This window comes from Antechinus flavipes, chromosome 4, assembly GCF_016432865.1.
Source record: "Antechinus flavipes isolate AdamAnt ecotype Samford, QLD, Australia chromosome 4, AdamAnt_v2, whole genome shotgun sequence".
Taxonomy (NCBI): domain Eukaryota; kingdom Metazoa; phylum Chordata; class Mammalia; order Dasyuromorphia; family Dasyuridae; genus Antechinus; species Antechinus flavipes.
In genome coordinates this window covers 344,744,622-344,768,855 of record NC_067401.1, presented here as the reverse complement: position 1 = coordinate 344,768,855, position 24,234 = coordinate 344,744,622, and the positions used below count along the sequence as shown (strand labels likewise).

General features: G+C 35.0%; 1 protein-coding gene across 3 annotated transcripts in view; it reads right to left on the bottom strand.

Moving 5' to 3' along the window:
- TIAM2 (TIAM Rac1 associated GEF 2) overlaps nt 1–24,234 on the bottom strand; it is a 205,995-nt gene that overhangs the window by 28,891 nt on the left and 152,870 nt on the right. The window lies entirely within an intron of this gene.

Genomic DNA, 24,234 nt, shown 5'->3' with positions numbered 1-24,234 from the left:
AAGAATTCCCACCTTAATTCAGAACCTCATCACTATCACCTGAGACCTAAATTATTGCAACAACCTTCTAACTGGCCTCTTTGCCTCAAGTATGCACATCCACCAAGTCTGACAGTACTATGATTTTCTCCATTCCTTGTCACAAAGAAGAAAGGAAAGTGACTTAAGATCTCTTTTTTTGGAACTAAGAGTGGTTACTATAATTAAACAGTACTCAGTTTCAGGTGTTTATTTTTTCCTTTCCTCTTCCATTATTGTATTCACCTATTCTTTCTTAAAGTAAAGGCAGAATCTCAACTTTGATTATCTTCCTCTGATTGTACTTTTTTTTTTTTAACAAAAACATTTTTTTGCTGACTCTACAAAACGGAAAGGGAAAACAAAGTTGTGAAGATTGTTGTTTGATCTTAGGATCCTAAGTACTTCCCACATAAACAACTGCAGATAAAAGTAAAGCATCCACAAAGAAAAAACAACACAATGCTGACATACATTGTTTCCTGGGTAAATTTTATTTCTCTGGTTGTAGATTTTTTAATACTAAATTTTTAGAATCAACTCTTTAATTCAAGAAGCATTTATTAATCATCTACAGCATGCCTGGTCCTGGGCTTAGTACTGTGGGAGGTATAAAAGAAATAAATGGCCCAGTCCCTGACCTCAAAGATGTTAAATTTAATAAAGGAGATATGCCCTGTATTAAAATTTTTAATACAATAAAAGATGATTATGATGAGACATGCTGAAGACCAGCAGAAGTCTAAAAAGAAATCTATAGGAATTTTAAGAATGAAAACAATACTCTGGACTAAGTATAATTGGGGTATTCAAAATAGAGCTGCAACATGAGCAAAGGTTTTGAGGCAATTATGTGTGTATGTATATGAAACAGCAAAAAGAATTGTCCAACTGGAAGAAAACAGCTGATCTGAGGTTTATTCTTCAAATACACAGAGAGAGCCCAAATTTGTAATTCAATTTAGCAAGTGCTTATTAAGCATCTAGTATATATTGAGGGGGAAGAAAGACAGCTAGATAGTGTAATGGGTATAATGTCAGGCCCAGAGTCAGAAAAATCTAAAGTTCAAATATGAGCCTAGAAATGTAATAACTATTATGGAGGAACATCATACACAGTCTTAAAATGTTCATCCTTTAAGAATGTTTGAACATTCATTTTGGTTCCAAAGTTAAAGCATCAATCAAAAGCTTCAACTAAAGAAATTTAATGTAAAATAATATGTTTCTAATTCAGCAAATTCATTTGAAAAGCAATGATTCTCAATGAATAATATGTTGCATGCAGAGCTCTGGGGGAGATATTGAGAGGCACAGAATTGTTGCTGCCCTTGGAAGCTTAGATGTAAAGGACCTAAAAATTCTTGTTGAATGGGGAAGATATGAGTCTCCATTCTTGCACTGCAAGTGCCAGCTTCGATAAAGATAGAACCAGTTGGCCTTATCTTAAAACTCCCATGAAAGCAGCTTGGAAAACCCAGTTCTTGGTCGTATTTGTCAAAAGATATTTTTTTTCCTATGAACATGACAGGAAGAGTGAAAGCAGGTGCAAATTGTTCTCAAGAGGGTAAAATGCCTGGATAGGATTGCAGCATGGACCCTGAAAGAAGTTCATTGTTAGGTTATCAACACTGGACAGTCACCTAACCACTCCAAGTGTTTCCATGTCATGTGGAACCTCTTTGTGACATTATGCTAGTTATTACGTAAATTCAGATGATTTGAATGTTCTCTTTCTAAGCAAGTCTTTGAGTCACAGCTTTTCACTCTTTCAACTAAACTGCTACCCTGATGGAAAGATGCTATCCTGTCATATTTAGTAAGACATAAATAATACAACTAACAATTCTTGCATCCTGATCCCACCAGCAGTGCAATCACCATAATGATCCCACCTGCAGTACAATGGGGGTGTTCCTTATGGCTCTTCCAGTATTGGTCAAGGATTTGCACCCTCCCTTCTTAACTAACATCATACTATGCAAGGCGATCAAGGTGACAAACACTGGACTAGCACCTCTGGTGCCTTGCCCTTTTCGGGGCTGCTCATCCAATTTTGGTATCTACCTTGTTCACCCAACTCTCACTTCAAGAAGTGACCACACATCCCCTGGCAAACCATTTCACCAAACAGGCTAACCCAGGTTGAGAGGAACTCAAGGGTCCCCAAACCATGAATGAGTTGGGGAAGATCTATGATAAGCATGTGAAGATTTCCCTGGGGGAACAAGTAGATGAGAACAATTTGTTCCAATGGCCATGGAGAAAGAAGGCCATGAGTAGTGGCTCAAGAATGAACTTAGAGCTTGGTGAGACATCAAAAAATGCCAAGGTCACTCACTGAATCCCAGACTATCACCAGTCCTTCTGACGTTTGTCTTGTCAGTGAACTCGATGACTCTGGAAGAGAGAGTGAGGCTGCCTCATTTAAATCCAATTCACTCCAAATGTTAAGGCATAACACAGGGCATCATTGATCCTATTCAGAAGCAAAGGACAAACAACAACATGGCAGTGGAAAAAGCCAAAGTTATCTTGGGCAATGGGAATACAAAGATAAAAAGAACATAGCTCCTGCGTTCAAGGAGCATATAGTCTACTAATTTTCAAAGACTCATTCATGTTAATTTCTTAAAAAGGGTACTGCATCATAAATTTATATAAGACAATTTTACATGCAATCCTGAACAATGACAGAGTCAGGACTGTGGAATCTATATTAAGCATCATATATACTGCATAAAATAACAAAATGCACCATAAGTTAAATGGCATCTGGTTAGATTACAGTTTTGCCATGCTGGATGTCAAAAATCACACCTAACAATCCAGTGTTAAAATAGCAAGATTTTAAAAATAAAACATCTTGCCATTTTGTAAAATTAGATTTTTTTCATTTTAAAAACTTTCAGGGCTAGGTTAACTAAGAAAATGATACTAGTAAACATTTTTCCCCACTAAAAATTTACTTTTTTCACACAATTCAGAAGTAGAATTAAAACTTACATGTTCAAAATCTTGCTTGGTCTGAGTATTAGAAAAAGTTTGAGGATTTCACATTGTATGTTGGGAAAGTATAGACTAGAAATAGAAATTGTTCTATGGTGATTTACTGCCTGGAATACATTAAGAAGTATCAGTTCTTACTAAACTTAATATAAAACTTCTGGAAAATTTAAGGACAAATTCAGATAAGATACTTAAAGAAATTTAATTTAAGTAAGGTTGTATGTTTATATATTTAAAATTATGTATGGCCTTGTAAAAATCACTTAGGCTCTCTTGGTCTCAGCTATCTCATAGATAAAATGAGTATGTTAAACTAGAGGAATTTGAGGTGTCTTTTAGCTCTAAATCCCATGGCTTTATGAGTTTGAGTTGAATAGGTTACATAATCAAAAAGAAAAATGTTTTTCCATCAAGCAGTTTAAATGAAGAGTCATTTAGTATTTAGTCCCAGTCTTTTAACCAACTCTTTGTAGTATCTCAGGTAAGTCACTTAACTTCCAAAGGTCTCATTTTATTCACCCATGAAATGGGTATAACAATATCTGTCCTACTCACTCCATAAGTGGTTCTATAAAAAAACAGAAACTATTTGTTGTAAGAATAAACCACCACAATTCTTTCAAATAAAAAATGTTACTTTATCTTCTGTTGTTTGTCCTTTGTTCTTGAAGAGCACAATGATATCATAGATGAGATAGAGGCAAGGTATATTGACTAAAATGGGGGTACATGCTGAATTTCTTGGTCAAAAAAGCTCCTCAAAAAGAGCTGAGGAAGCAATACCTGAACCTTTGCAGCATTCCCAGGGCTGAATCTACATCTACAAGGCTTCTTAGAAGCAATTCAGGCTGGGACACTGATGCATTGTTGGTGGACCTGTGAACAAATCCAACCATTCTGGAGAGCAATCTGGAATTATGCCCAAAAAATTATCAAATTGTGCATACCCTTTGATCCAGCAGTGTTTCTATTGGGCTTATATCCCAAAGAGATACTAAAGAAGGGAAAGGGACCTGTATGTGCCAAAATGTTTGTAGCAGCCCTGTTTGTAGTGGCTAGAAACTGGAAAATGAATGGATGCCCATCAATTGGAGAATGGCTGGGTAAATTGTGGTATATGAATGTTATGGAATATTATTGTTCTGTAAGAAATGACCAGCAGGATGAATACAGAGAGGACTGGCGAGACTTACATGAACTGATGCTAAGTGAAATGAGCAGAACCAGGAGATCATTATACACTTCGACAACGATATTGTATGAGGACATATTTTGATGGAAGTGGATTTCTTTGACAAAGAAACCTGAGTTTCAATTGATAAACGATGGACAAAAGCAGCTACACCCAAAGAAAGAACACTGGGAAACGAATGTGAACTATCTGCATTTTTGTTTTTCTTCCCGGATTATTTATACTTTCTGAATCCAATTCTCCCTATGCAACAAGAGAACTGTTCGGTTCTGCAAACATATATTGTATCTAGGATATACTGCAACATATCCAACATATAAAGGACTGCTTGCCATCTAGGGGAGGGGGTGGAGGGAGGGAGGGAAAAAAAATCGGAACAGAAACGAGTGTCAATATAAAGTAATTATTAAATAAAAATTAAAAAAAAAAAGAACCAATTCAGGGACACTTTACACTAGGATACTACTCCAAAGTGACTTCCTAATCAGAACCAGGATGGCACAGGGAAAGGGAAGTAGATCTAGAGTCAAGACAGTCTTGGGAGAGAGCTGAGGCTTTAAGTTTTAAAGGAAGTACAGATTTAAGTACATCACTTTACCCAAAACTCAGTTTTCTTATCAACAAAATCTTGCCTTCTAAAATTGCAGCAGAGAACATACCTTTTAAATCTTGAAGTGTTTGATTATTATTATTATTATTATTATTATTATTATTATTATTATTATTATTATTATTATTATTATTATGAAATGCTCAAGATTCCCCTAGTGCCAATGGAAATTGAGATAAACACAAGATAAAATGACTGGGAGCAGAGAAAGCTAAAGCAACCTCATTTTGTTGGTAGTTCCTCTAACTTGTCCCTGATTCTGTTTGTACAGCAGCTCTCCATCCCAGCTTCCTTACTGATGACCTTTTTTACTGCTGGCACAGCAAAGACAATGCTTTCTATTAGGACACAGTTACAAGACATCGCTAACCTGATGAGAAGCCTTTTCTGTTACTAGCCCACAACAAAAGGCTTGTCCAATCCTGAGGTACCAAATTGAAATTTATGTAAGTTTTGTCCTTTTATTCTTTGAGGAAGGAAACTCTGCCTGTGGTGTGGAGATTTCCTTTGTTGACTAACTCAATATATCTTCATTGATCCAAAATTTGTGGTATTACATTTGGATTATGGTGTTAGGATTTTGCTTCTGGTTCTGGTTTGTTGCAATACCAACAATTTTAACCACAACATTCAGCATTTATTAATGGCTTCTATGTACAGAATTAGGAAGTAATATAGTCCATTTTTCCATTAGTCATATATCCTTTTGGTATTAATTCTTTGTGGGACTATAGGATCCATGACTATTTGAAAAGTTTATGTCTATCTTACACCTACCTCTTCATTAAAGTAGTTCTATAAAAGCAAATGCCAGAGGTTCAGAATGTCAATGCCAGACTTACATGAGAAACTCAAATGGCCTAATTATATGAATGTGCATAATGAAGAGAATTTACAATCTTCAAATACTTGTTTCTTTTATTAATTAAATTTTAATTTGAATATGGCCAAGTACTTATTCCAATTATCTGCCTTTCTATTTAATGGTAAACATTAAAAACTTTAGGTTTATCTATGACTTTTTTAAGCGCTCAAAACAAATACCATATATAGGAATATATGTACATACATATATTTAAAAAACAGTGTAAGGCTTTAAAAAATTCCTTGTTGAAAAATATGGATATTAACAAAAAATATGGATACTGGCAAAAAAAATTTAAAGCTATTCTAAGCAAATTCTTACCAACAACAAAAAGATTTTAAAACAGAATCTCACACTTAGCTCTAAGAGACCACTTCTTTCTTTAAAAATCAAAGTATGAATATAAATTCAATTTTTTTATATTGTAGCTATAAATGTCTCCATTTGCAAGGAGCCCAAAGTAATTAAGCACAAGAAAACAGTTTAGTGTAACTATGTGTCTTCTCTGAGATTCTCTGCTCAAGTTGGATAAGATCTTGTCTATGGCAAACCAATCTCTGAGTCACTAATATGATTTCCTATCCTTAAATATATGCTATTACTTTTCAATCTGAAAATTATGACAGCCTTCTTTTAGATTGAATAAAGAAAACTTCTGTCTTGAAAATAACAGGGTTTTTTTTATTTGTTTTGCCTACACTCAATATCATAATCTGAAGCTTTTTGTATTCTCTATAACTTTTAAAACCCAAATAAAATCCCTTGAAAAAAGAATATATTAACTAAATAGAACCATTTAAACACTATCCCTGAGATTTTTATGGCTGCTTTGTGAAATATTCTGGTTTTATAAGAGTTATTCCTTTCCATGTTAGATGTTGAATTCAGTTGGCATCTATATTTTGGTTTATGGCATTGCCACTCATTTAGGGATACTGAGTACTGTCAATTCCATTCTGGTATAAGGAATCCACTTATTCTATTTCAGACTTAGAAAATATTTTCAACCAAAAGAAGGCTTAGCTAAAATGTTTTTTAAAAGTTTAGAAAATATTAATGTTTAAAAAATAATTAAGATAGTAGTGATGGTAAGGACTGGTAATAGCAGCAGTGGTAATGATAATAGTTGACATGTCTGCCACACTTCAGGGTTTAAAAATGCTTTTAGATGTTTGTGGCAGGCCTTTTTGTAGTGGCAAGAAATCAGAAACTGAATGGATGCCCATTAGAGAGAGAATGGCTGAATAAGTTATGGTATATGAATGGTAAATAAATGAATACAGAGAATTACATGAACTATGCTAAGTGAAATGACTAGAACTCAGAGGTCATTTTACACAGCAACAACAAGATTATATGATGATCGATTCTGATGGACATGGGTCTTTTCAACAATGAGATGATTCAGGCCAGTTCCAGTGATCTTATGATGAAGAGAGCCATCTACACGCAGAGAGAGGACTATGGGAACGAAGTGTGGATCACAACCATAGCATTTTCACTTTTTTTGATTGTTGTTTGCTTGCATTTTATTTTCTCAAAACTCCCCAAAACACCATTATGTATCTACAATTATATATTCCTCATTTAAAATGGAACAGGCCAGCCTCAGGGAAAAGAAGTCATTTAGGAAGGACAAAGAAATAGAATCTCTCCATCTTACCTGACTTGGAAAGGGACCTTTCCCACTAATGATTCCCATAGAAACTTTGATCTACTCTATTTCCTACTAGGACAATTTTACTCTTTCCTTTGATAACTTGGTAGTTATCTCTCTATGCTATACCTGGGCGCTAACTATAGATGCCAAATTTAGTATGGCCAGTCGATCAACATAGCCACTGTAGTTCAGAACTCCTGAGTTCAAGAGATTTTCCATGCTGACAACTAGAAGTTACTTGTGATAATTATGGGTCAATTTTTTTATAATCATGGACATATCCATCTATCAAATTAACCACTATGATCCATAACCTTTCACATCTAAAATTATGACTATTTTTAAGCTAAATATGGCAAGAGAGTTTGCCTAGCTGCCCTCAAATGAATTCAAGTTGCCAGTTCTGAATGAACCACCTTTCAGAGATTGAAAGAAATAGCAGCTGTACTTACTGAAACACTAAGAAATGGAAATGAGATAGGACTAGAGATAAGTAAATATTGTCTGCACCACCACCCCCATTCCCCAAAAAAGTTAACATAGTATATGCTAAATTCTGGGTTGGTGAGTTTAACTCACATTCCTTATAAACTTTTAGGATATATTATTACAGTGTGGATTGCTGGCCATTTAGAAAGGAATACAGTGATTGCTAAAAGCCAAAGTAGCTCCATCAAGAATGGGAAATTGGCTTTCTTGAAGAGACTACTAGTATAATAGATAAATGCAAAAATGTAGTGGAAAAGCCCATAACAATCAGGAGTAACCATAAGTAGAATGGATTTCTCAGTAGGTAGTAAGCTCCTCTTCACTATGGATTATCACCTAGAAGCTGGATGGTCATTTGCCAGATTATTATATATAAGGGGTTCTTGTTCTGGTACAGGCTTAACTAGATGCCTCTCTGCTCTAAATTCTCTACATGTATATGTATGTGGGTGAACCTCAACAAATTTTCATGATGCTGGTACTATGGGAAGCATTTCCAATGGAAATTCCAAATGGAAAAAGTAGCACAGTACTGCTACTTTTCTTCTTTAGAAAACTATAGAAGGGGCAGCTGGGTGGTGTAGTGGATAGCGCACCAGCCCTTAAGTCAGGAGAACCTGAGTTCAAATCTGATTTCAGACACTTAACACTTCCTGGCTGTATGACCCTGGACAATTCACTTAACTCCAACTGCCTCAGCAAAAAGAAAAAATATTTTTTCCATTAAAAAAAAAAAATTATAGGAAGGCATTGTAGAGACCACTACAAATGTGGAGTGTTATCTTTACAAATGTTTCAACAGTAGAAAAATGAAAAAAAAAAATCAATAAAAAGTGAGTGCCTCTGATCTCTGTATATTTCTGTTTTTCAAATCCAAATATTCAATTAAATTTGGATTATCCATTGTTTGTATTATTTACACATCATTTACAATATACTTAAAATAGTTATTTTTGTATAGGAAACATAAGGAGTCTGCATTACCAAATAAATAAATAATTTAATTCCAGTTTAACTAACAATGCTTCTTCTTCTAGAGAAAAAAAAAAAAAAAAACAGAGCCAGTTAACTGTTCCAAAAAGTGAGTTGTTTAGCAGAAGAAAGCATCTTCCCAATATCCCTATAAAAAGTCAGGTTATTTAAAGATTGCATAACATCCCTTCTCTCAACTGTGACATAATCTAACTTACCCTAGTTTTACTTTGAACAACACATCAACTTAATGAATCATCTCCAAAAAAGTTTGAATTAATTGTAATGCCTTGTTATGGAAAGTAAAAATCTTGAGGCCCAACAGAGAAGTTAAATAGCTTCCCTGAAAGGGTTAATTAAAAGAAACAACCAGTATTGGGTTTTTTTATGGATATAATAAAATCCAATCTGCTCCAAGGACAGCACACAACCAGAGTTTTCTAGATTTTCACCTCCTCTTATTTTCTAGTTTACATTATTCTCAAATTACTTTTAATTTTAAGTCACCTTTACTTCCAAATATATTTTCCTTTTCCTCAAATATCCCCCCAAAATAGTTTTCCCTTGAACAGATGCAATCATTCTGGAGAGCAGTCTGGAACTATGCTAAAAAAATCTATCAAACTGTGCATACCTTTTGACCCAGTAATGTTTCCATGGGGCCTCTATCCCAAAGAGATCTTAAAGGAGGGAAAGGGACCCACATGTGCAAAAATGTTGTATCAGCCCTTTTTGTAGTGGCAATAAACGGGAAACTGAATGGATACCCATCAATTAAAGAATGGCTGAATAAGTTATGGTCTATGAATGTTATGGAATACTTTTGTTCTGTAAGAAACGACCAGCAGGATGATTTCAGAGAAGCTTGGAGAGACTTAGATGAACTGATGTTGAGTGAAATGAGCAGAACCAGGAGATCATTGTACATGGCAACAACAAGACTATATGATGATCAACTCTGATGGACGTGGCTCTCTTAAACAATGAGATGATTCAAACCAGTTCCAATTGCTCAGTGATGAAGAGAGCCAACTATACCAGAGAGATTGTAGACTACAACATAGCATTCTCCCTCTTTGTGTTGTTGTTTGCTTGCATTTTGTTTTCTTTCCCAGTTTTTTCCATATTGATCTGATTTTTCTTGTGCAGCAAGATAATTGTATAAATATGTATACATAAATTGGATTTAACACATATTTTAACACATTTAACATATATTGGACTACTTGCCATCTGAGGTGGGGTGGAGAGAAGGAGGGGATAATTTGGATGGAGGCTTTGTAAGAGTCAATGTTGAAAAATTATCCATGCATATGTTTTACTAATAAAAAACTTTAATAAAAAAATTTCCCTTAAATTAAATTATAAGAAGGAAAAGGGGTATTCTACAAAAAACTAACATATCAACTAAGTCTGCCAATATATACAAAATTTCATTCGCAGTTTCCTAATTTCTTCAAAGAAGGGAGAGAATGAATTTGCAGTTATAGTTCAGCCTCTCTTCTCCATTCTGACTTCTTCAGACATAGTTTAATGGATCTCAAAAGTAGTACCATGGCCACAGGTCATTACTGAAGACTGGAGAACCAGGCCTGTAGTAATATGAATAGAACCAACAGTAGCAGTGTTAAGGCAGTAGAGACCTTGTAATCTGATTTTTAGCTATGTTTAATTATTTTCACCAAATCTATCTTCAAGGTTGCCTATTGTGGGGTGAAAATTGTGAGTATAAAGTAATCTTATTTCAAATTAGATTCCTTATAGAAATCATTCTTCTGTGAAAGAAAAGAAAAAAAGACCTTTCATAAGCTTTAAGAGTAGGCATATACCCTTTCTGAAAATATCCACTGGTTATTTGCCTATAATATGCCTGTTACCTAAAGCTTAGTGAGAAGTAGTTACTACAGCCCAGATCATTTCATTTTTTTTTTACCACTCATTTCAAATAATGGATAGTCGCATTTCATTTCAGTAATGGATAGTATTATGACAGGAAAATGCAAATTCATAGCAATACTCCATTATATAATCATCATCATATCAGTTACAATGTTCTGAACTCCATATCTCTTGTAGAATGCCATCATATATGAAGTATCTTAAAGTATCACCTGAAGAGGATACTTTGAAGTATTCATTAAAACAAGATTTCTTGAAAGTTTGCTTTTAACTGCTTAGCAGGAGGTATATTCAGTTTTTCACTATTTTGATTCAATCCAATGACTATATATTAAATGTGTAGCATTGTCCATACAAAAATGAATGAGTCCCTGCTTTCAAGAAACATGTAGTCTTGGGAATAAGAGTGTGAAGGGAGATGATATGTATTAAGTTCATAAATGTGAATGAATTACAATGAACTAGGAGAGATAATGGTAGGAAAGATTCAAGGACAATATTACTTTCACCTGGAGAGATGCGTGAACTTGTCAAGAGAAATTTATATCAGATTTGGTTCCCAAAGGCAGAGAAGGATTTCAACATAAAACACTGGGGACAGGGAGAAGAAATTTGCTGTAGGCATGAAGGAATAGAATGTAGATGCAAAAGCAAGGGGAAGGCAGAAAGGGACTTTAGAAAAAGTCATCAATCTAGTTTGGCAACCACAGAATGTACCAAGAAATCCATAAAATGAGGTTGGAGCCAAACTCCAGAAGTCCTTGAATGCCAAAATAAGGAGCCTATTCTTATTTGGTGGGCAATAGAGAGCCAATTTTTATTTTATTTTGGAGCATCTTTCTATATAATGGCAGAAATTGTTAATGACTTTATGTGTAGCATGTGTAATATATAGGTTTTCACTGCACTACACACCACTTTCAAAAGTGAGTCAGAACCATTTGCAGGAAGGTGCAGGTAATGCTTCATTAATATGTTGCTATGACAACAACCTACTTCATTTTTTAAAAAATGCACAAAAAGAGTTTTCAGTAGCCATGATACCACAAGTTATTAAAAATTCTGTCTTGATTTTACTCTACTCAGCAGATTATAAGCTACTGAACTGACTCAGGGGGACAGTGCCTCCATTTGTACTAAGCATCTGATTTGTAGTATGGTAGGCCAGTTGTTAAACAGGAGGTGAAATGAGGCCATTTTTGCATTTTCTTGTTGCTCTCCTTCTGTTCAATTTCCTTACTTAAAAGGAAGAGTTTAGAATTCAAGATTAAAATAGAAGTATCCCTCATTACCAGACAGAGCAAAATGCATTCTAGTATAGCTGTACAAATGTCTGTTTCTTTCTAATAAAATAATAATTATTTCAAAGTAACTTTATTGAAATTTACTCAAGATTACTCCTCCCAGGAACTACTTCTAATCCCATGTACTTATAGCACCTTTGGTTTTATTTATTTGTTTGTTTTTGGCTGAAGGCAACCTGGGGGTGATTTGCCCAGGGTCACACAGCTAAGAAGTGTTAAGTATCTGAAGCCAGGTTTGAACTCAAGTCCTCCTAACTTCAGGGCCGGTGCTCTATCCACTGCACCCACCTAACTGCCTGGGACCTTTGGTTTTAAAAGCATATTTTGTTCAGAAGAGAAAATGCATATGCTATTCCTGGTGTACAATTTTTCCCCTTTTGGGGGTATGTTTAAATTTTTTTTGTAATTATATGTAAAAAATCTTTAACATTCATTTTTTTAAAATTTTTAAGTTCTAGGTCCTCTCCCATTGTCCTTGAGGAAACAAATAATTTGTTATAGGACAATACATATATAGTCATCAAAACATTATTTTCATATTAACAATGTCACAAAAGAAAACACAGACCCAAAAAAAGCCCTAGAAAAATAAAGTATGCATCAATCTGCATTCAGACTCCATCAGTTCTTTTTCTGAAGGTGGGCAGAATTTTTAATCTTAAATCCTTCAGAATTGTATTAGATCATTGTATTGTGGAGAACAGCTAAGTCACTCATTCCTAATCATCATACAATATTATTGTTGCTGTATAAAATATTCTCCTGTTTTGCTGACTTCATATAAGTCATATAAGTTCATATAAATCTTCCCAGATTTTTCTGAAAGCATCTTGCCCATCATTTTTTATAGAATAATACTACTCCACCACCATCATGTATCATATAGCTTTTCCAGCCGTTCCCCAACTGATAGACTGGCTCTCAATTTTCATTTCTTTGTCACCACAAAAAGAAAGGCTATAAATATTTGTATACATATAGATCATTTTCTTCTTCTTTTTTAAATTCTTTTAGATACAGAGCCTGTAGTAGTATTGCTGGTCAAAGGGCATACTGTTTTATATCTCTTTAGACTTAGTTCTAGATTGCTCTCCAGAATGGTTGGATCAGTTCATAATTCCACCAACAATGCATTAGTATCTAAATGTTTCCATTTCCTGTCCAGAAAAGCATTTTCCTTTTCTGATAATATTAGCCAATCTAACAGTTGTGAAGTGGTATCTCAAAGCTATTTTAATTTGCATTTCTCTAGTTAATAGGGACTTAGAGCATTTTTTTTCATATTTCTTCTTCAGAAAACTGCCTGTTCATTTATCAATCAAGGAATGACTCATATTTTACATCCCATAATGTTCTCTATCTCTTGTTTGGTCATAAACTCTTCCCTTTTCTATAAATCTGACTCTTAAAATATTTCATGCTCCTCTAATTTGCTTATATCCATTTTGACTTTATCTTGGCAAAAGGTGTTAGTTTAAGTCTAGTTTCCCTTTTTCCTTTCCCCCAAATTTTTGTCAAATAGTAACCTCTTGATCCCAAAGTCTGGATCTTTACATATATCAAATATGAGATCATTATGGTTATTTTCTATAGTGTACTGCATACCTAATATATTCCACATATCTAGTACTCTATTTCTTAGCCAGCACCAGATTGTTTTGATGATTACTATTTTATGATACAATTTGATATCTGGTATGACTAGGCCATCTTCCTTCATATTTTTTCATTGATTCCCTAGATATTCTAGACCTTTTGTTCTTCCAGATGAATTCCATTATTTTTTTCTAGCTTTCTATGAAATTTTTTTTTCATGGTATGATTAGCACGGCACTGAATATGTAAATTAATTTAGGCAGAATTGTCATTTTATTTATATTGATGTGGCCTACTCTTGAGCAATTAATATTTCTTCAACTGTTTAGATTTTACTTTATTTCTGTGAAAAGTATTTTGTAATTGTGTTTATATAGTTCATAGGTTTATCTTGGAGGTAGACTCCCAAGTATTTTGTAATATTCCTGGTAGTTTTCCTTTGAGGATCTCTTTCAGAAAGTGATTGGTAGATTCTTTGTATTTCTATTTTACTCTCTGGTTCTAGTTCTAGGATATCAAGGCAGTTTTCCTTTATGTTTTCTTAGAATATAATGTTTGATTTTTTTTTTTTTTTTTTTTTTTTTTTGCTGAGGCAACTGGGATTAAGTGACTTGCCCGGGTCATGCAGCTAGGAAATATTAAGTGTCTGAGACTAGGTTTGAACTCAGGTCCTCCTGATTTCAGGACTGGTGCTCTATCCACTGTGCCACTTAGCTGCCCCATGTTTGAATTTTTTTAAAAAATCATGGTTTTCAGATAGTTCAAAAATTCTAAAATTATTTCTCCAATATTTATTGTTCAGGAGGAAATGAGGGGACATTTCACATTTACTCATGTTTTTTCTTTTTGAATTTTTTTTATTGTTTCTTGAAGTCTCATAGAGTCATCAACTTCTTACTTGCCCAATTATGCTTTTTTTTTAACTTCATAAGCTTCATTTGTGCCCCCGCCTTTTTTCCATTTACCATTTGGCCAATTTTGTTTCTTAAGATGATGTTTTCTTTAGAATTTTTTGTTACTCTTTTACTAAGTTGTTGACTCTCTCTTTTTCATAATCTTCTTGCATCACTTTCATTTCTTTCCCCAATTTTTCCTCTATCTTTTTGATTTTTCAAAATCTTTTTTTTAGCTCTTTCAGTAATTCTTGTTGGGCTTATGTCCAATTCACTTTTTTTCTTTAAGGCTGTCCTTAGAGCTGTTTTGACATTGTTGTCTTCTGAGTTTGTATCTTTACCTGCCTGTGACCGAATGCCTTTTTATGGTCAAATTCTTTTGTTGTTGTTGTCTTGTTGTTGTTTGCTCATTTTCTAGCCTATTTCTTGGCTTTCAACATTATATTAAAGTTTGATTTGATCCCAAGGTTGAAGGAGAACTATCCCAAGTTTCAAGATTTTTATGTTACTATTTCAAAAATAGTTCTAAGGGTCTCTATGCTTCTCTGTTACAAGTGCTAGTGTTCTTCTTTGCCCTGGGAATGCTATCTAGAACTGCAAGTTCACACAACTGCTAAATGGCATAGCCAGAACTTGTACCCAAATCTGTTAACTCCTCATCGAGTGCTATCTCCATGACATCAAGATGCTTCTATTTAACTCACATCCACCCCTTTCTGCAGTTCATCTCTATTGCTCTTTGGATCCTGTATTAATAGCTGCAGATAACTTGTTTATGTGATAACAGACAATATTATTGACTCTGGAATCAAGAACCTGGGTACAAATTCCACCCCTGAAAATTATCATTTATATGACTCAGGGAAATTAAATTAACATCCTGAGGCCTGAGTTTCCTCATCTATAAACTGAGAGGACTGAACTAGACTAGCCGCTAAAAAAAGCTCCAGATTTATAATACTATCACCACAAACTCCTCAAGATTAAGTTGACAAGCTTCAACTAAGGAAATCTATTTCCTGATAGAAATGTAAGATTGTCACTCAGGAACCAAGGAGAGTTATTGTCAACAGATACAAGAATCAAAGTACTAAGAATAGAAAGGATTAGCCAGACTGCCAGCGTCTAGAGATTATATATATATATATATATATATATATATATATATATATATATATATATATATGAAACATTATATATTTAACCATCTCTAATTTTTATAAGAAGAGATGGGTCTACAGCTGCATTAAATGTAAATTAAATAGTGGGAACAAGTCACTGATTTACTCTTTTGGCTAAACTTACTACTTTTGAAAGCTGGTACTTTTGCCCTTCCCCAAAAAACACGACAAAGAAAACACACCCTCAGTAACAAACTGGGAATGTCTCTTCCTTTTCCCCCCTGATAAGCCAACACCTGCAGTGACTACATTGACAAAGAGTCTCTGTAGTCTTTTTTTTTTTATAGTTGTTCCTTTTGATGTGGGAGTGTTAAACAATCTTATTTCAACATAAACATATTTATGCTAGGAAATGGCTTTAAAAGGGTATCCAACATCATAAAAGCACATTGGGAGCAGAAAAGTAGCAGGGTAAAAAAGAAATTGATAATAAATGACTGAGCAACTCTTGTCTGAGAAATAACAGCAACTTCCCCTTAAAGCAGGCCCTTTAAGATTCTTAGAACACCTTTTTCACGACTATCATATAAAGAATTTAGAATCATCAATAGGCATTTATGAAGTGTCCATTATGTGCTTCACACTAGGGATGCAAATGCACCCCACTCTGATGAAGCCACTGAGTCTTACACCATGTTTCTGTCAGTCCTTTTGATCATGTCGAACTCTTCATGACACCATTTGAGGTTTTCTTGGCAAAGATACAAGTTCACCATTTCCTTTTCCAATTCATTTTAAAGATTGACTGAGACAGAGTTAAGTGACTTAACTTGCCCAGCATAGTGCCTAACAGTGCCTGAGTGCAGATTTGAACTAAGGAAGATGTTTTTCTAACTCTAGGCCCAGTACTCTATCCACTATACTGCCTAGCTTTCCACCATACATACACCTTGGATTCAAATTAAAAAATCAGAGCTAAAATATGAACCCAAGTTTCTTGATTCAAAGCACTTTTTTTTTACACAGCACTATTCTTCCATCTTCAATTGACAGGTTCAATTTAAAGAGGGCTGAGTTCTCGTGTCCTGAACTTTTAACATCTTATCTATCTGTTGGGTAAACTAAGCCTCTGCTGAACTTTAATATAGAAATTTTTTAAAAAACCAACTTCACAGAAGAAGTTTCTCCCCAAAAGAAGACTACTCTAAAAAGCTATATAGTTTTCCCTAGGACTTTCTGGTAATACCTGGCACATAGCAGGCACCAAACAAGGGTTTGTAGACTGGCTGAGAGCCAATGTTATAATCAGAATCCTGTCAGAAATCATCTTCAGCTTTCAAAGGATTAAAAGGTTACAGCAGAATCACAGAGCTTTGAAATTTTCTTTTTATTATGACACTTTTTTATTTATGCATTTTAGCTAAAATGTATTTTTAAATACATGTTTTATTTATTAAAAAGAACCAAAAGTAGAGTTTGAATTCTGGCTAATAAAAATAATCTTATCCTCTACCTACACAAAAATAAAAGACACAGACTTACTCTAACTAGACCCTCAAGCCAATTAGGAATCCCCTTGCAATCAGACATAGACTAGATTTCCTGTTCTAGAGTTGGCTATATGATCTTACTTATCTCTTTTTAATAAGCAAGTATTTTGTATTTATTGTGTTCATACTATTTTCTCCCCAATCAAAAGTGGAGATGTTATCATTTTTCTTATATTCTCTGCATCTAACACAAAGGAAAGTAAATGGTTCAGTGGATATATTACTGGGCCTGGTCATATCAAAAAGATCTACCTTCAAATATGCCTCAGAAATTTAATAGTTTTGTGATCCTTCTTTCTGAGGGGTCCTACAGAAAGCTTTATAGGTTTTTAGGATAGTCTCCTTTTGGGGGAAATTTCTTGTCTCGTGAAGTTTTTATTTCTATAATAAAGTTCAGCAGAGGCTTAATTTACCCAACAAATAGATATGGTATGTTAAAAATTCAGTACAAGAGAGCTCAGCCCTCTTTAGGATGAAATGAAATATTTAGTTTCTACCTATTCAGTTTTCTCATCTGCAAAATGGGGATAACAAATAGCCTCTATCTCACAGAGTTGTGAGGATCAAATGAGGTAACTGTGTATAGTATTTCACAAATTTTAAAACACTATGTGATACTAGCTATCATTTACAAGTACTCAAATATATACAAAGTAAATACTAAGTGATTTCCAAAGGAGAAGGTACAAGCAACTGGAGAAACAGGATAAGATTCAACTATGAAGGGACACATGAGCTGGACCTTAAAGAAATCTAGCGGTTCTACAAAAGAGTGGAGAAGAGAATGGGTAGCCTTTGCAAAGACTTGCAGATGGGAAAAGAAATATTGTATATGGAGAACAAACAGGCTTGTTTGATTGGATTGTAGAAAACACAAAGGAGAGTGATGTGAAATAAGTTGAATTGGAGTCTGGAGCACTGTTCAAATCCCTACTTTAAAGTCTTTCTGCCTGTCTCATGGTATATAATTCACTTCACTTCCATGGGCTTCAACTTCCTTATCTGCAAAATGAGGGACCCAGGTAGGTCCCTTCCAGCTCTATAACTATGCTCTTATGAAATTCAAGATGTTTTATATTTTGTGTTAAAGGCAAATGGACCACATTTGGGCTTTATGACATGGTCAGACTTATGATCTGAGAATATCAAATTAACTCATGTATAGGGCAGTAGTTCTCAACTTGGGTTTCAGAAACCCTTTAGAGTCTTAAAAATCATTGGGGACTCCACCAAAGAGCTTTTGTTTATATGGGTCATCTTGGTGAGATGAAGTCTAGTTTTGAGAGCTCCCAGTATGGGAACCAAAAATATGATGAGGTTTAGGTTTTGGGGTTCCCTTTAGTAAGGAACTAAATGATAAGGTCTAGCTAGATTTAGGGAACCAAAATGAGATTAGGGTTTCGGGTGGTCAGGGAGTTAAAATAAAGTCTAGAGGCGGGTTTGGGGTTCATGAAACCGAATGGAGAGGTTTGGCTCCCCTGCAACTCCTTGGGATTTGGCGCAAGGGTAAGGAGTTTGGGGGAATCCCCTTTTGGCAGTGCAGAGATTCTCTGTAAAGGAATTTACAAACCCCAAATCCTAGATTGATAAAAGAGGTTTATTATAGGGATTGGGAAGTAAGCTTAGAAATCCTGACAGAGAGGCATAAAGTCTAGTTAGGGAAATAGGTAAGGATAAAGAGAGTGTAACACTGGAAAAGAAAATTATTCCAGTGGGCAAAGGCTTCCTTGGCATAGCATGGCACAGCCTGGCATGGCATAGCATGGCATATTTAGAATCTCTGCAAAGAGAGGATTTTAGATTGGCTCCTTTAAAATAGGAGCTTTGGCTACAAGCTGAAGGGGGCTAGTGGATGAAGTCCTAAGTTGGCTTTCAGCTTGAGCAGGAGTTTGAGTAGAATTGAATGAGTTTCTTTAATTGAATAGGGTTGGAATTCTTTTAGCTCAGGACTGAATCAACCCCACCTAGATAACAGAATGAAACTGTGTGTCTTGTTTCCCTCGGGTGGGGTCCCTCACTGAGGCAGAGTTGAAGATTTTCTCCTTCAAAGAGTTTTAGCATTTTGGGGTCCCTTCTTCATTGTCAATTAATATTTACCATATTAGAAATTGAAACATCTTATTATTATTTGGAAAATAGTTTTGGACCCCCTGAGAGAATCCCTCATCTCCCACTTTGATCTCTGGACCATCAAATTTGAGAACCATGGATATAGAAGATGGACTGGAGAGAGGAGATACTTTAAAAAAAAAAAAAGGAAGATTATTATAGGAATCCAGGCAAGAGATGGCATGCCAATACCCTAACAACTCAATTGCACAACCTCAAGTGGACTCAACCTAACTCCCTATGCCTTCAGTATGCCAGTGTACACTTTCCTTTTTATGCCCTTTGCAGGAGTCAGGAAAAGCCAGACAGACCTTAGCTATTAGCTTGATTCAATAATCCAAAACAACAGTAGGTAATGACAGAAAGAAGTGATAACAGTCAAGCCCCAAAATTTCAGTTATCCTGACACATGAACCTCCAGAATGAAGCCAAACCACCACCACCACTCTCTTTCCTCTCCCTGCCCTCACAAGAAGACATGATTCTAAGCTCAGGGTCTGGGTAGAAGGGTGCAGGTATTTACTTCCTGGACTCAATTCTGGCCCTTGTGGGCTGCCTCCTTGGTTCTGTGGTGAAGCCACAGGCAAACCCTAAAACCATAAAGACCATCCTCTAGCATTGCATTTAAATACTCTCTTTAGGCAAAACTGGGGGGGGGGGATGAATCTCTACTCCATTTTCATAATGGTGAAGCACAAGAGGCATAATTCCAGCCTGAGACTTTAGGAAACTATCCGAAAAGAGAATCCATTACAAGAAGGGCAGCAGTTAAAACATGTGCTTCCAATAAGTACAAAAATAAGAATTCTCATACAGCTCCAAGTCTCTGCCTACCACCCCCAAATACATACATTCAGTTGTCTACGCAGACCTCTCTCCTGACTCTATCTCAAGCTATTTTGCTTGTTTGTGACACTCTTTTGTGTTACTTCTTCCCTTTCAAATCTTGTTCCCTACTCAAAATTTCAGTTGTTTATATACCAAGTTGTATTAATGCAAAACTCAATAAATTTTAGCTAGATTTTCTCTTCTTTAAAAGGCCAGCAGGAAGGAAAAGTAAGTAGAGAGTAGGAAGATTCCATGTCTCACAAGTGTTAAGTGAGGCCCAAAGGTTTTTGCTTAAGCTGAAATTTTTTTGTTTTGTTTTGAAGCAACAGGAAGTTTTTTTTTAAAAGTTTCTGTATGAAAAGCAATCTTTAAAAAAAAAAAAGAAAAGAAAAGAAAGAAAGGTTACTGCCATGTCAAACACTGAGCCAGAGTGAAAAGAACAATAATAATAACAACATGGGCTCCTTTGTGATTACCAAGCACTTTGATTTCCCCAAAATCTTTCTCTCACAACAATCCTCTAAATGACTTCTAAATTGTATGATCATAAAACTAAAGCATTAAGGATCTGACTCCAGGGTTGGTTTTTATTCCCTTTTCCTTCAAGAAGCAGGAAACAATTAGATGTGGCACAAATCTCCAAACTCACAAAATATTAAACTGATATCCTAAAGTTTGGAGGAATTCCTCTTCTTCAGCGAAATCCTAGATGCCAATGGTATACTAGGATCACCATCTTAAAGAGGGGAAAACTGAGCATCAGAAAAAAGGACCAACTTGTGCAAGATCTCACAGCTAGTGAGAATCTGGGCTAAGTTCCAAACCTCCTCTTCTTACACCAAAATGCCAGGGTGCTTTCTGCTCTGCCATGATATCTCTCTAGAACCATAAGTAAACACTGACACAGATCTCTTTGGCTGCCTACATGATCCTTTAAGCATAAAGCTATTTCTGCAACCTTTGTTTTTCTGAGTAACTGCAATGTGAGAGTCTGTACCATTTGCTCTGGCTTTTCTCCTTATTGTTGGGACTTTCCAACATACTTATTTGTCTTAAAATAAGAATAATTTGAAAAAGACAATTATCTAGTGTGCAAATATAGAGGTGAATTTTGCTGCTATCAAGAAAACTAGTAAAATCTATTTTTAAGTTTACTATGGAAAGGGGAGTCAGTCAAAAAAATTTATGAAGCATTTACTGTGAGCTAGGCATTATGCAAAGTGAAAGAGATACAAAGAAAGAAAAAACAAAAAACAGCAACAAAAATTTCTGCTCTAAAAGAACTTTAATTCTAATGGGGGAAGGGGAGGTGGAAGAGACAACATTCAATCAACTATGGACATACAAGAAGGCTGGATAGATAGATAAGCATTGATTTAAATATACACAATATATGTCTGTGTGTGCATGTGTATAGGCCCATATATATAGTGCAAATAGGATGTCATCTTACAGGGAATCACAGTGGTAGGAAAGGGAATTCTGAAAAAAAAAAACTCTCACATATGGGATTTGAGGGAAGTCTTAAGCCAAGCAAGCCAGGAGACAACAATGAAGAGGGAGAACCTTCCAAGAATAGAGGAAAGCCAGTGAAAAGTCAAAAAGTGAGAACATGGAATGTCCTAGAGGAACTTCAAGAAGGTTAGTGTTGCTGGATATAAAGAGGAATCAAGGACAAAAAGACTAAAAAGATAGGAAGGTATTTAAAAGCCAAATAGAAGATTTTTTTTAATCATGGAGGTAATAGGGAGTCACTTATATTCAGTAGGGAGCATAATATGGTTAGATTTTCAGAAAAATCACTTTGACAGAACAGCAGATAGAAAGAAAGCATTAAAATATAACCACATTCCTAACTACTAGTCTTTACACATGGCCTAGCCATCTCAAACCAACTTTTGAAAGGCTGTGTCAGCAAAATAAGTTTTGGTCATGTTTTCCATAGTAGTATGTAGATCACTACCAATGAAGCTGTCATGTGTGCAACTAGCAAGGATGCTCAGACATGCATAAACAGAGACCTTTTTTGCACATTTACTCTGAGATTCAATCTGAAACAGATACAGAAGACAAAATAAATGAGACATTGGGAAGAAAAGCTCTTTTCTCACCCAGATATACACAAAAAAAAACTTTTAAAAATCTCACCTGAAAAATTGACTTGTTAGTTAGCCAAGCAAATCCAGTCAACACCTATATAGTAACACCATATTAAAGAATGAGCCCTTGCAAAGTGAGACTGAATCATACTGACTGAGAACTGTACAAAAAGAACAGCCTCTTTCTAACGGACAATCAGCACAAAGGTGCACACTTTGCAACATCCCGGATGCCTTGCGGTTACCACTATACTGTGGCACATGCATCTTTCTTGTTTTGAGTGCCCTTTGTTCTGTGGCTAATGTATAACCTTGACATAAAACTGGTTCTTTGTCTTTTGAAAGAAGCTTGTTTGAAGACAAAGCATGCTAATTGCAGGCATTATGCAAACTTTGTGGGTTTACAAGCAGTTAATTCTGAAATCCCCAAATAGTACAAATGACAGGTCAGCACCTTATGGGCACTTGCAAATTAAAATTTCTTTCCTAGTAGCTGGGTTGTTGCTGCTATTGATGTTTTAAACTTAAATGGAAGTGTAAAAAGGAACTGGAGGAAGCTTGCAAAAGAAGATAAATCATGGCAAAAGAATTATTAAATGAGAAAACTATATTAAATGAAAGAGATAAGAATAAAAGGAATAAAAATGAAGGAAAAGATAAAGTGGACACCTTGTAAAGCAAAATATTAATTTTTCTTATGTCATAATGATAAATAGGTTTTTATAAACAGTTGTTTCCCTGTTTTTTATCCTGCTATTAAGAACAGCAGGTGAGTGATTATACTTTGTATCATAATTCAGTCTTGGTTTTGAATAATTAGCTGTTGATGAAGGGCTAAAAATACTAAAACCTAGATAATAATAGCTAACATTTTTGCACAGCACTATACAAATGTCATTTGATTTGATCCTCACAGTCAACAACCCTGAAAGGTAGGTGCTATTATCTCCATTTTACAAATTGGGAAACTGAATCATATGTTGGATAGCTAATAAAGTATCTGAGATATGATTTGAAGTCAGGTATTCCTGCCCTTAGATTCATGCCTCTATCTACTGACACACTAACTGTCTAAAATCAGTATAGGGGATGACTCAGCAACTGCTCTACCAATACCTATTTATTTACAAATCTTAGTCTAAAATTGTTGCTACCACAAGGCATATCTTGAACCCCTTTCCTTTAAAAATGAAAATGACATTCAGTGTTGACCAACATAATATAAGTTCCTTAAAGGCAGAAATGGTTTCACTTTTTGCTTTGCATCTCCAACAGTAGCTATTACAGCTAGAGGATGTTCCAAATATCTTAGTGCAAAAGGCATAAACACTTAAAATTGCACTAAGATTTTTGGAATACCATATCAGTATCTGTAGCAAAATCATCCTCATCTATTTTTAGAATTTGAAATGGTAAAAAGAAGCATGCTATTTGGGTCTAGCTATAAAGAAAATGTGATCCAGACACATTTATCCTGGATTCAGAGATTAATTTATCCTTTTAGTAAAATAATCAAGCACATGAGAATTTAATGCTCAAAAGAAAAAACAGAAAAACAGAGCATTTATTGCCAATGGACAATATTACACAACAGAGGGATTCTTTATCTCTTTAGTATCATGAGCCCCCTTTTCAGAATATTTTTAAATGCATAATACACATAAGATAACAAAGGAAACCAATTATATTAAACTGTAGGGGGAAAAAAACACACACAGAGGTCCAAATGAAGAACTCTGTTAATCATCTAATGTCTTTGTGCAATGCAACTCAACATTTATCAAGCCCACTTATCTCCTAGAAAGGCCCTGTGCTTAAACTCTGTGGACTGCAATACAGTTATAGCATGTTGGCATGCTTTTTAAATTCCTTGGTAATATCAAACACATGATATGTAGAATCAATGCAGCTTGGGAAAAGATTGGCTGGTAAATAGTATTGTTAACCTGGAAAAGTGTGGGAAAGCAAGAGAGAAGAAAAACTTGGTAATTTGTAAATAGTTTCAGGAATGACAATTAAA